We start from the raw sequence: 12,629 nt of genomic DNA, 5'->3' as shown, positions 1-12,629 counted from the left end.
CAGGGACTGGCAGAGATTTTTGATGAAAACCTGCTCCAGGACCTCAGACTGGGGCAAAGGTTCTCCTTCCAACAGGACAATGACCCTAAGCACACAGCCAAGATAATGCAGAAGTGGCTTCGGGAACAAAGTCTCTGAATGTCCTTGAGTGGCCCAGCCAGCGCCCGGACTTGAACCTGATCGAACATCTCTGGAAAGACCAGAAAATATTGGTGCAGCAACGCTCCCCATCCAACCTGACAGAGCTTGAGAGGATCTGCAGAGAAGAATGGGAGAAACTCCCCAAATACAGGTGTGCCAAGTGTCATACCCAAGAAGACTTGAGGCTGTAATTGCTGCCAAAGGTGCTTCAACAAAGTACTGTGTAAAGGGTCTGAATACTTATGTACATTTCTGTTTTTTATTTTTTATAAATTAGCAAAAAAATCTAAACCTGTTTTTGCTTTGTCATTACGGTGTATTGTGTTTAGAATGATGAGGGGGAATGATTACCCCTTTTTTCTCCCCAATTTCATGATATCCAATTGGTAGTTAGTCTTGTCCCATCGCTGCAACTCCCATACAGACTCGGAAGAGGCGAAGGTCGAGAGCAATGCGTACTCTGAAACACGACCCCGCCAAGCCGCACTGCTTCTTGACACACATGCTTAACCTAGAAGCCAGCCGCACCAATGTGTTAGAGGAAACACCGTACGGCTGGCGACCGTAGTCAGCATGCCCGGCCGCAACGAGTCGCTTGAGCGCGATGGGACAAGAACATCTCAGCCGGCCAAACCCTCCCCTAACCCAGACGATGCTGGGCCAATAGTGCACCGCCTGTTGGGTTTCCAAGTCGCGGCCGGCTGCGATACAGGCTGCGAACAACATTAACAATGTCTACACTGTATTTCTGATCAATTTGATGTTATTTTAATGGACAAAAAATTGGCTTTTCTTTAAAAAACAAGGCAATTTCTAAGAGACCCCAAACTTTTGAATGGCAGTGTATATAAATAGAATTAAACAACAGTGGACAGATCTTATAGCCTTCTTAGACTGAAGAACTGAAGCAATTATCAGCACCCAAAAAAGAATCACTAAAAACAGAGATCACCCAAGAATAAATATTAGATAGTTAAAACTTAGCACCGACAAAAGCACCAGGAATGGATAGCTTTCCCATATAATTCTATTCAACATTTTTGGACAAAATAGCCCCCCTATTTACAGAAATGACAATACATGTGTAATGGCTTCCGTCGGTAGAAGGAGAGGAGGACCAAAGCGCAGCGTGGTATGTATCCATATTTATTAGAATACTTTTTCAATAATGAACAAAACAATAAACAGCGAAAACCAACGAAGCTACACAGTCCGAACTAGAGAACACAAAAACAGATGAACGCAAGAACAGAAAAATCACCCACAAACCAACAGTGAAAACAGGCTACTTTAATTTGGTTCCCACAGAGACAACGTAAAACGCCTGCCTCTGATTGAGAACCATATCAGGCAATAGAAAAACTAAACAAAGAAACACATAACATAGACTAACCCACCCAGCTCACGTCTGACCAACTAAACAAAGACTAAACAAAGGAAATAAGGTCAGGAACGTGACAGTACACCCCCCCCCCCCCCAGGGTGGACTCCGGCCGCAAAACCTGAACCTATAGGGGAGGGTCTGGGTGGGCATCCACGGTGGCGGCTCTGGCGCTGAACGTGGCCCCCACCCACCATAGTTAATCCCGCTTCCCTGGCCTCCCTCGAATGGCGACCTTCCAAAATAACCCCACTGTACTGATGGGCGCCTCTGGACAGAGGGGCAGCTCCGGACTGAGGGCAGCTCCGGACTGAGGGGCAGCTCGGACTGAGGGGAGAGCTCGGACTGAGGGCAGCTCCGGACTGAGGGGCAGCTCCGGATTGAGGGGAGTCATGACTGAGGGCAGTCATGACTGAGGGGTAGCTCATGGCTGAATGGCGGCTCAGGCAGCTCATGACTGGCGGGCGGCTCAGGCGGCTCCTGACTGGGGCGGCTCAGGCGGCTCCTGACTGGCGGGGCTCAGGCGCTCCTGATGGCGGGTGGCTCTGACTGGCGGCGGCTCAGGCGGCTCCTGACTGGCGGGCGGCTCTGGCGGTCCTGACTGGCGGGCGGCTCCGGGCAGACAGGCAGCGCAGGCGGCGCTGGGCAGACGGCAGACTCTGGCGTCTGAGGCGCACAGTAGGCCTGGTGCGTGGTGCCGGAACTGGTGGTACCGGGCTAGGACACGCACCTCAAGGCTAGTGCGGGAGAGCAACAGGGCGTACAGGGCTCTGGAGACGCACAGGCTTGGTGCGTGGTGCCGGAACTGGTCGTACCGGGCTGGAGACACGACACAGGGGAGTGCGTGAGAAAGGAACAGGGCTCTGGAGACGCACAGGAAGCCTGGTGCGTGGTGTTGGCACTGGTGGTACTGGACTGGGGCGAGGAGGTGGCACGGATAACTGGACCGTGAAGGCGTACTGGAGCTCTTGAGCACAGAGCCTGCCAACCTTACTGGTTGAATGCTCCCCGTAGCCAGGCCAGTGCGGGAGGTGGAATAACCCGTACTGGGTTGTGCTGGCGAACCGGGGACACCATGCGTAAGGCTGGTGCCATGTACACCGGCCCGAGGAGACGCACTGGAGACCAGATCGTTGAGCCAGGCATTGCACCTGGCTCGATGCCACTCTAGCCCGGCCGATACGAAGAGCTGGGATGTACCGCACCGGGCTATGCACACGTACAGGAGACACCATGCGCTCTTCCGCATAACACGGTGTCTGTCCGTATCTCGCTCTCCACGGTAAGCCCGGGAAGTTGGCGCAGGTCTCCTACCTGACTTTGCCACACTCCCCTCTACCTCCCCCAAGAAATGTTTTGGGCTGTCTTGGGCTGTCTCTCGTGCTGCCTCCATTCGCCGGTATCCTCCTCACATTGCTCCATAGAATCCCAAGCGGGCTCCGGCACGCTCTGGGTCGACGACCACCTGTCTATCTCTTCCCAAGTTGTAACACAGTTCAGATCATGCCCGAGCTATCTCCTCATAATGCGCCCTTCTGCTTCGCTGCTCCAGCTCTGCTTGGGGCGGCGATTTCCCTGGCTCTGCCCAGGGTCCTTTGCCGTCTAACTCGTCCTCCATGTCCATTCTTCCATAAAGCGCTGTTGCTGCTGCTGCGCTGTCCGTTACCACGCTGCTGTGGTCGTTTTGTTTTGGGTGATTCTGTAATGGCTTCCGTCGGTAGAAGGAGAGGAGGACCAAAGCGCAGGTGGTATGTATCATATTTATTAGAATACTTTTCATATAACAAAACAATAAACAGACGAACCCAACGAAGCTACAGTCCCGAACTAGAGAACACAAAACAGATGAACGCAAGAACAGGAACAATCACCACAAACCAACAGTAAAAACAGGCTACATGAATAGGTTCCAATCAGAGACAACGTAAAACTGTCTCTGATTGAGAACCATATCAGGCCAATAAGACAAACCTAAACAAAGAAACACATACATAGACTACACCCCAGCTCACGTCCTGACCAACTAAACAAAGACTAAACAAGGAAATATAGGTCAGGAACGTGACAACATGTCACTCAATTCAGTACTTTCTAGTTCCATGTGTCAAACAGATATTTAAATTATATTAAAACCAGGAAAATCTGAAGAGTCCCCTGCTGATTATAGAGCTGTCACGCCCTGACCTTAGAGATCCTTTTTATGTCTCTATTTTGGTTTGGTCAGGGCGTGAGTTGGGGTGGGTATTCTATGTTCTATGTTTTCTATTTCTTTGTGTTTGGCCGGGTGTGGTTCTCAATCAGAGGCAGCTGTCTATCGTTGTCTCTGATTGAGAACCATACTTAGGTAGCTCTTTTTTCCAACTGTCTTGGTGGGAAGTTGACTTTGTTTAGGGCATATAGCCTTTAGCTTCACGGTTTGTTTTGTAGTGTTTATTGTTTTGTTCGGCATCTTGTCTAAATAAAGAACATGTACGCTCACAACGCTGCACCTTGGTCCAGTTCATCCAACAGCATTGACAAGACCCGTAAATGTAATAAATTGCAACAAAATAATAACAATGCTTATAAGCAATATAATGGCAGAAGTCTTACCAGACGTGATGCATATCAATCAAATTGTTTTTATAAAAAATAGACCCTCACAAATAAATGGAAGAACAAAACAAGACACGCAGTACCAGTCAAAAGTTTAGACACCCACTCATTCAAGGGTTTTTCTTTATTTTTACTATTTTCTACATCGTAGAATGATAGTGAAGACATCAAAACTATGAAATAACACATAAGGAATCATGTAGTGACCAGAAAAGTGTTAAACAAATCAAAACATATATTTATATTTGAGATTCTTCAAAGTAGCCACCCTTTGCCTTGATAACAGCTTTGCACACTCTTGCCATTCTCTCAACCAGCTTGACTTGGAATGCTTTTCCAACCGTCTTGAAGGAGTTCCCACATATGCTGAGCACTTGTTGGCTGCTTTTCTTTCACTCTGCGGTCCAACTCTTCCCAAACCATCTGAATTGGGTTGAAGGACAGATTTCCACCAGTCCAATCTCCAATGCCCGTGTTTCTTGGCCCAAGTGCATCTCTTCTTCTTATTGGTGTCCWATAGTAGTGTTTTCTTTGCATCAAATCGACCACGAAGGCCTGATTCACACAGTCTCCTCTGAACAGTTGATGTTGACATGTGTCTGTTACTTGAACTCTGTGAAGCATTGATTTGGGCTGCAATTCTGAGGCTGGTAACTCTAATGAACTTATCCTCTGCAGGAGAGGTAACTCTGGGTCTTCCTTTCCTGTGGTGAGAGCTCATGAGAGCCAGTTTCATCATAGCGCTTGATGGTTTTTGCGACTGCATTTGAAGAAACTTTCAAAGCTCATGAAATTTTCTGGATTGACTGACCTTCATGTCTTAAAGTAATGATGGTCTGTCATTTCTCTTTGCTTATTTGAGCTGTTATTGCCATAATATGGACTCTGTCATTTACCAAATAGGGTTATCTTCTGTATACCACCCCTACCTTGTCACAACTGATTGGCTCAAACGCATTAAGAAAGAAAGAAATTCCACAAATTAACTTTTAACAAGGCACACCTGTTAATTGAAATGCCTTCCAGGTGACTAACTCATGAAGCTGGTTGAGAGAAACCCTGCCCAATATAACATACATTTCGATTTTTTTTACCCTCTTTTGGTTACTACATGATTCCATATGTGTTATTTCATAGTTTTGATGTCTTCACTATTATTCTACAATGTAGAAAATTGTCAAAATAAAGAAAAACCCTTTAATGTGTAGGCGTTTACAAACTTTTGACTGGTACTGTAGATTTATTAATAATAGCTGCTTTCGACCGTTTTGAATGGCCTTTTCTATTCAAAACTTTGGGAGCTTTCAACTTTCCATCTGAAATAATACATTTTAGAAAATGTTGTATAAATGTACTAAAGCAAAAATATATACAAATAATACATTATCTGAGGAAATTGCTTTAGAAAGGGGCACAAGACAGGGATGTCCCCTCTCCCCCTCCTGTTTGCACTGGCTATTGAACCGCTTGCAGCAAGAATTAGACAGGACCCAAAGAAAGGCATGGCTGCCAAAGTTTTTGTATTTATTTTCAGTAATACCAATTGCCCCACCAAAGACTTTCTTTTAAAAAAGTACACTCGTTCATAACAGACTTTATATGGCCAAATAAAATTCACAGAATAAAATGAAAAGTTTTATATCTTCCTAAGTCTGCGGATGGTTTTAACCTTCCAGACTTTGGTAGCAAGACTTTTACTTGCAACATATAGTTAAATGCACAAAAGAAGAACAATGGTTACATACTGAAGATGCTCATGCTCATCCCCAGAATCTTTTTACATGTCTATTTTCAAAGGCTCAAGCTAAGAACATGAACAACTTTATAATTAAGAACACTATAACAACATGGAAGAAAATGAAACCTATTCTACAAGAACCAATATCACTTCCTAAATACCTTATGGAACAATCCTTGGAAAGCTTTTCAAAATTCACCAATAAATTGGTCCACATGGAAAATTAAAACTATAGAAACCGTAAATGACTTGGTAACAGGAAATGCATTTATTTCCATGACAGAATTAGAAAGTCATGACCAATGTAGATGTTTCAAATACATGCAACTTAAAAGTTACATTTCACAACATTTCGATTTGAAATATTTTGAACATCAGACTAACCTTGGAGGAATCTAATTTGAGTCAGAAAAGGATGTTCATATGATAGGGAAGATATACAAAACCTTGCAGAGAGTATATCCAACTGACAATCTCTTGGGAAAAAAATATGGATGGAAGATGGAGGGAAATTTGGTGCACAACTGACGACATGAAAGTAAACTAAAATGTACTCTTAATCCAGTATAGGCTATAAAGAATGTGTTATACGAGAAACAAAATTCACAAATTCTACAGCACTGTATCCAAGGCTCAATTGAATAGTAAGTGTCTGCTTTTTTTATTTTTACCCATCTACGAATAGGTGCTCTTTGCATGGCATTGGAAAACGTCCCTGGTCTCAACTGATGGACCTTACAGATAATTGTGTGTGTGGTACAGAGATGGGGTAGTCATTCAAAAATCATGTTAACTACTATTTTTGCACACAGTGAGTCCATGCAACTTATTATGTGACTTGTTAAGCACATTCTTACTCCTGTACTTATTTAGGCTTGCCATAACAAAAATGTTGAATAGTTTTAGCTTTTAATAATTTGTTAAAAAAACTAAATTTACTTTGACATTATGGGGTATTTTGTGTAAATTCAGGCTGTAACACAACAAAATGTTGAAAAAGTTAAGTGGTGTGAATACTTTCTGAAGGCAATGTACGGCCAACCGCCATTAAAACCAATTGAAGAAGAAGACGACTGAAGGAGGAGAGATTACTTGAAACTAATTAGGTTTCCACTTTTATCTTTGGATTAATTGTCGGAGTAGAGAACACACGATTTTGTGTGACTCAAAATATGTCAACATTCTGATTGAGTTGTGGCTGTCAGTGAAAAGCATCTAACATATGTGAGAAGATGATGTGTCTTAAGTATAATTTTTTTTTTTGCAACTCTCTCCAGAATGCACGCACTCAGCTCATATGTCACCAGTAGGCCTAGCAAATGTATTGTTAACCCCGTCATTTGGTGACATTCATTTCTGTTATGTATATACACTGAACTGAAATATAAATGCAACATGTAACGTTTCATGAGCTAAGATAAAAGATCCCAGAAAGTTTCCTTATGCACAAAAAACATATTCCTCAACTTTTGTGCACAAATTTGGTTACATCCCTGTTGGTGAGAATTTCTCCTTTCACAAGAAAATCCATCCACCTGACAGGTGTGGCATTTCAAGAAACTGCTTAAATAGCATGATCATTACACAGGTGCACCTTGTGCTGGGGACACTAAAAGGCCATTCTAAAATGTGCAGTTTCACAACTTCAGACCACGTGTATGGCGTCATGAGGGCGAGCGGTTTTCTGATGTCAACCGTGTGAACAGAGTGCCCAATGGTGGGGTTATGGTATGGGCAGGCATAAGCTATGGACAATGAAAACAATTGCATTTTATTGATGGCAATCAGCTTCTGGCCGACCCAGTTGATGTTTCATTAGCAATAGGTCAAGTCAAAGGGAGGCGGAGTAGAGAGATTAATGTTTCATCAGGATAATTTCTGTCTTTATTTGCTGGCTTTAGGCCTATGTATTTTACTTAGCTGACGATGGAAGTTATAAGCTTGCTGTTGCATTGGCCTATAGGCCATCTCTGAGTTTTTTTGCGCTCCTTTCTTTAGCCACCATTGGATTCATGTGTCCATATGGCAGAGGCTGGTGTTCTCGCCTTAATTTAGCAAAGATTTGTATCATTTTACTTCAGATTTTTATGATTAACCACGTGACAATGCTTTTGAGAAACTAAAACGTTATTATTGAAATGAAACTGTTTCACAAAAATGCTCATAAAAATAATCATAACTGTCATGCAGATTGGTAGAAATGGTAGGATAAATTGTAAGCTTCCCCAAACTTAAAACTCACGAGCTGCCTATGGTCTTTAAAAAAAAATGTATATGCACACATAGGAGATCCCGTGAAAAAACGTGCACCCCTAATTGCCTATAGATATCAAAGGCCCGTCCAACTGATTTGTTCTGGCACTGGCCCTGTGCTCTATCCCACCTGGACAAGAAGAATGCATGTGTAAGAATGCTGTTCATCAGCTACAGCTCAGCTTTCAACACCAGGTATGAACCCCACCCTGCAGTAGTGGTGCGTGGGTAAAATCACTGGGAAGCCAAGCCAGTAAAAAGCCATATTAAAACCTGTTGTGATAATTGCGTTGTTTGCTCTGTAACCCATTCGTTCATACGCCACCGTGATATATATTAAGGCCGTGACAACAAAAAGACAAGTCACACAGTGGCAAAATAAATTCACCTACACATGCATTTGTTCCATCACAAAACCGGAGAGCAACATCTGTCCGGTGAAGTCCACAAAGCAAATTTTGCATGTAACAGTTATATCGAATGTATTGATAAAGCCCTTTTTCCATCAGCCGATGTCACAAAGCACTATACAGAAACCCAGCCTAAAACCCCAAACATCAGGCAATGCAGATGTAGAAGCACGGGGGCTGGGAAAAACTCCCTAGAAAGGCAGGAACCTAGGAAGAAACCTAGAGAGGAACCAGGCTCTGAGGGATGGCCAGTCTTCTTCTGGCTGTGCCGGGTTGAGATTATAACAGTACATGGCCAAGATGTTCAAAGATTCATAGATGATCAGTAGGGTCAAATAACAATAATCACAGTGGCTGTAGAGGCTGCAATAGGTCAGCACCTCATGAGTAAATGTCAGTTGGCTTTTCATAGCCAAGCATTGAGAGCGAGACAGCAGGTGCGGTAGAGAGAGAGTCCAAAACAGCAGGTCCGGGACAAGGTAGCACGTCCGGTGAACAGGTCAGGGTTCCATAGCCGCAGGCAGAACAGTTGAAACTGGAGCAGCAGCACGACCAAGTGGACTGGGGACAGCAAGGAGTCATCATGCCAGGTAGTCCTGAAACATAGTCCTAGAGCCCAGGTCCTCCGGGAGGGGAGGGAGAGGGAGAGAATTAGAGGGAGCACACTTAAATTCACACAGGACACCGGGTAAGACAGGAGAAATACTCCAGATAAAACAGACTGACCCTAGCCCCCCGACACAAACTATTGCAGCATAAATACTGGAGGCTGAGACAGGAGGGGTCGGGAGACACTGTGGCCCCGTCCGACAATACCCCCAGACAGGGCCAACCAGGCAGGATATAACCCAACCCACTTTTCCACACCACTAGAGGGATATCTTCAACCACCAACTTACTACCCTGAGACAAGGCCAAGTATAGCCCACAAAGATCTCCCCCACGGCACGAACCTGAGGGGGGCGCCAAACCCGGACAGGAAGATCACGTCAGTGACTCAACCCACTCAAGTGACGCACCCCTGCTAGGGACGGGATGGAAGAGCACCAAAAACCCAGTGTCTCAGCCCCTGTAATAGGGTTAGAGGCAGAGAATCCCAGTGGAGAGAGGGGAACCGGCCAGGCAGAGACAGCAAGGGCGGTTCGTTGCTCCAGTGCCTTTCCGTTCACCTTCACACTCCTGGGCCAGACTACACTGAGAGAGGGGAACCGGCCAGGCAGAGACAGCAAGGGCGGTTCGTTGCTCCAGTGCCTTTCCGTTCACCTTCACACCCCTGGGCCAGACTACACTCAATCATAGGACCTACTGAGGAGATGAGTCTTCAATAAAGACTTCAAGGTTGAGACCGAGTCTGCATCTCTCACATGGATAAACAGAACATTCCATAAAAATTGAGCTCTATAGGAGAAAGCCCTGCCTCTAGCTGTTTGCTTAGAAATTCTAGGGACAATAAGGAGGATTTCGTCTTGTGACCGCAGTGTAGGTATCTACGGCAGGACCAAATCGGAAAGATAGGTAGGAGCAAGCCCATGTAATGCTTTGTAGGTTAGCAGTAAAACCTTGAAATCAGCCATTGCCTTAACAGGAAGCCAGTGTAGAGAGGCTAGCACTGGAGTAATAGGATCACATTTTTTGGTTCTAGTCAAGATTCTAGCAGCCGTGTTTAGCACTAACTGAAGTTTATTTAGTGCTTTATCCGGGTAGCCGGAAAGTAGAGCATTGCAGTAGTCTAGTCTATAAGTGACAAAAGCATGGATTCTTATGTCTGACACACAGGCTTCCAGGGAGGGCTGTGTGTGTGTGTGTGTGTGTGTGTGTGTGTGTGTGTGTGTGTGTGTGTGTGTGTGTGTGTGTGTGTGTGTGTGTGTGTGTGTGTGAAAAAAACGGGAAAAACTTCAGCAGTAATAAATTCATGAACTTCTTTGAGGAAAAGATCATGATCATTAAAAAGCAAATTACGGACTCCTCTTTAAATCTGCGTATTCCTCCAAAGCACAGTTGTCCTGAGTCTGCACAACTCTGCCAGGACCTAGGACCAAGAGAGACACTCAAGTGTTTAAGTACTATATCTCTTGACACATTGATGAAAATAATCATGGCCTCTAAACCTTCAAGCTGCATACTGGACCCTATTCCAACTAAACTACTGAAAGAGCTGCTTCCTGTGCTTGGCCCTCCTATGTTGAACATAATAAACGGCTCTCTATCCACCGGATGTGTACCAAACTCACTAAAAGTGGCAGTGATAAAGCCTCTCTTGAAAAAGCCAAGCCTTGATCCAGAGGTGTCTCGGTTAACGAAGCGGATAATCCTGGAAATAATGTGTACGTTTTCCAGAGACATTGTAGCACAGAAAATGTCTCTGCCAATTTTTAGATCCAATGGGGAACCCCTGTGGGATGCAAAAAGTTCGCTGGCGAATCCCACAGGGATTCTGTGGATTCCCCATTGAATCTAAAAACACCAGCAAGGATAAGAACCCCAAAGTATGCATGTAAATGAGTTTGGTCCATCTCCTTCCATCTCTCTCCAAAAACATGTCTTCCCTCCAAAAATGTACATCCATATTTCTCCTCCTGCAGGCTGCTGATAAGCTGGTTGCTGACGGGCTGGTCCTGGGGCTGGCTGCTGACGGGCTGGTCCTGGGGCTGGCTGAGGGTCAATCTCATCCTCTTCTTCCAACTCACTGTCAGACTCCAAATTGAGAGACATGATCCTCATATTCTGAAAATTCTTAATCTTCCAAATTGGAAGATGCTCCTTCCACACTAGCTACTCTCCCTGACAAAATTATTTCTAAGGCCCTCTGAGCAGAGATTATTTTTGCCATACTGATTGATTGTGGTAAGGAGCCACACATGCAAAGCTATGTATTTGTTATGTCCCTTGCCCAATTTGCATCTGGCTGGGGTAGAGTGTGGGAAAATACTGCATTTTTTACAATGTATCAAAATAATGTATTGTAATAACATTGTGCAGGTTCCCGCAAGACATTTTGTAGTTTCACACACTACAAAGGGTAAAGAGTGCGAGAAAAGCGGGAGACGGGCAGACAGACTGTAAAAGGTCTGGGTGTAGCTGGTGCAGAGGAGTCAGGACAGCAGAGATGATTAATAAAAGTAACTTTACTCAAAATTACCAAATACATATAGTAATACCAAGCCCACACAATAGGACCGAAATACATAAAACAAACATGCACAAAAACCATGGGGAAAACAGAGGGTTAAATAATGAACATGTAATTGGGGAATTGAAACCAGGTGTGTAAAACAAAGACAAAACAAATGGAAAATGAAAAGTGGATCGGCGATGGCTAGAAGGCCGGTGACGTCGACCGCCGAACACCGCCCGAACAAGGAGAGGGACCGACTTCGGCGGAAGTCGTGACACAGACAGGTTCTTGGTGCTATGTTGAAACAGCAGGCCCAGGGAGGAGGAAGACAAGAGCACACAGCAAACTTTTTTCTTATTTTCAGCTACAGTGGACCCGAACCCCACATTTTTTATATAAATGTGTAGGGGGTGCACAGTGTGTACTCAATGAAAATGTGTTCTTTTACACATTCTTCACAGAAAATGAGCCAAGGCTCAGGTCTCAGGTTGAATTTTTTTTTTATTGGCATTTTTCTTTTGGTAAACATTGAAAATGGGTCCCACAGACCCGAACACCACACAAGGGTTAATGCCTGTGAGGCTGTGTTCCAAAACACAGTGGAGAGCCTGAGCAGAGGAGATAACCCACTGGGAAACAACTGGTTGAATTAACATTGTTTCCATGTAATGTCAACTAAATAATATATGTGATGACGTTGAATCAATGTGTAAAACTGATTGGATTTGCAAAAAGTCATCAAAGTAAAGGCATTTAGATTTTTTATCTAACTTTTTACCTAAATCCTATGGTTTTGTGAAATGTTCAGTTGATTTCATGTTGAATCCACATTAGTTGACAACTCAACAACATTTTTATCAAAACTAGACGTTGAACTGACGTCTGTACCCGGTGGGAAGAGTGCAAACCATGACCCAGCAAGGTAAAAAGTTCTCCACTGTCTACTCAAATCCCCCCGTTGAAAATCACTTAGTTGTCTTTAACCAAATAATATAT

The sequence above is a fragment of the Salvelinus sp. IW2-2015 genome, linkage group LG17, assembly GCF_002910315.2.
Source record: "Salvelinus sp. IW2-2015 linkage group LG17, ASM291031v2, whole genome shotgun sequence".
NCBI classification, from domain to species: Eukaryota; Metazoa; Chordata; class Actinopteri; order Salmoniformes; family Salmonidae; genus Salvelinus; species Salvelinus sp. IW2-2015.
Note: the sequence above shows the minus strand (reverse complement) of the source record.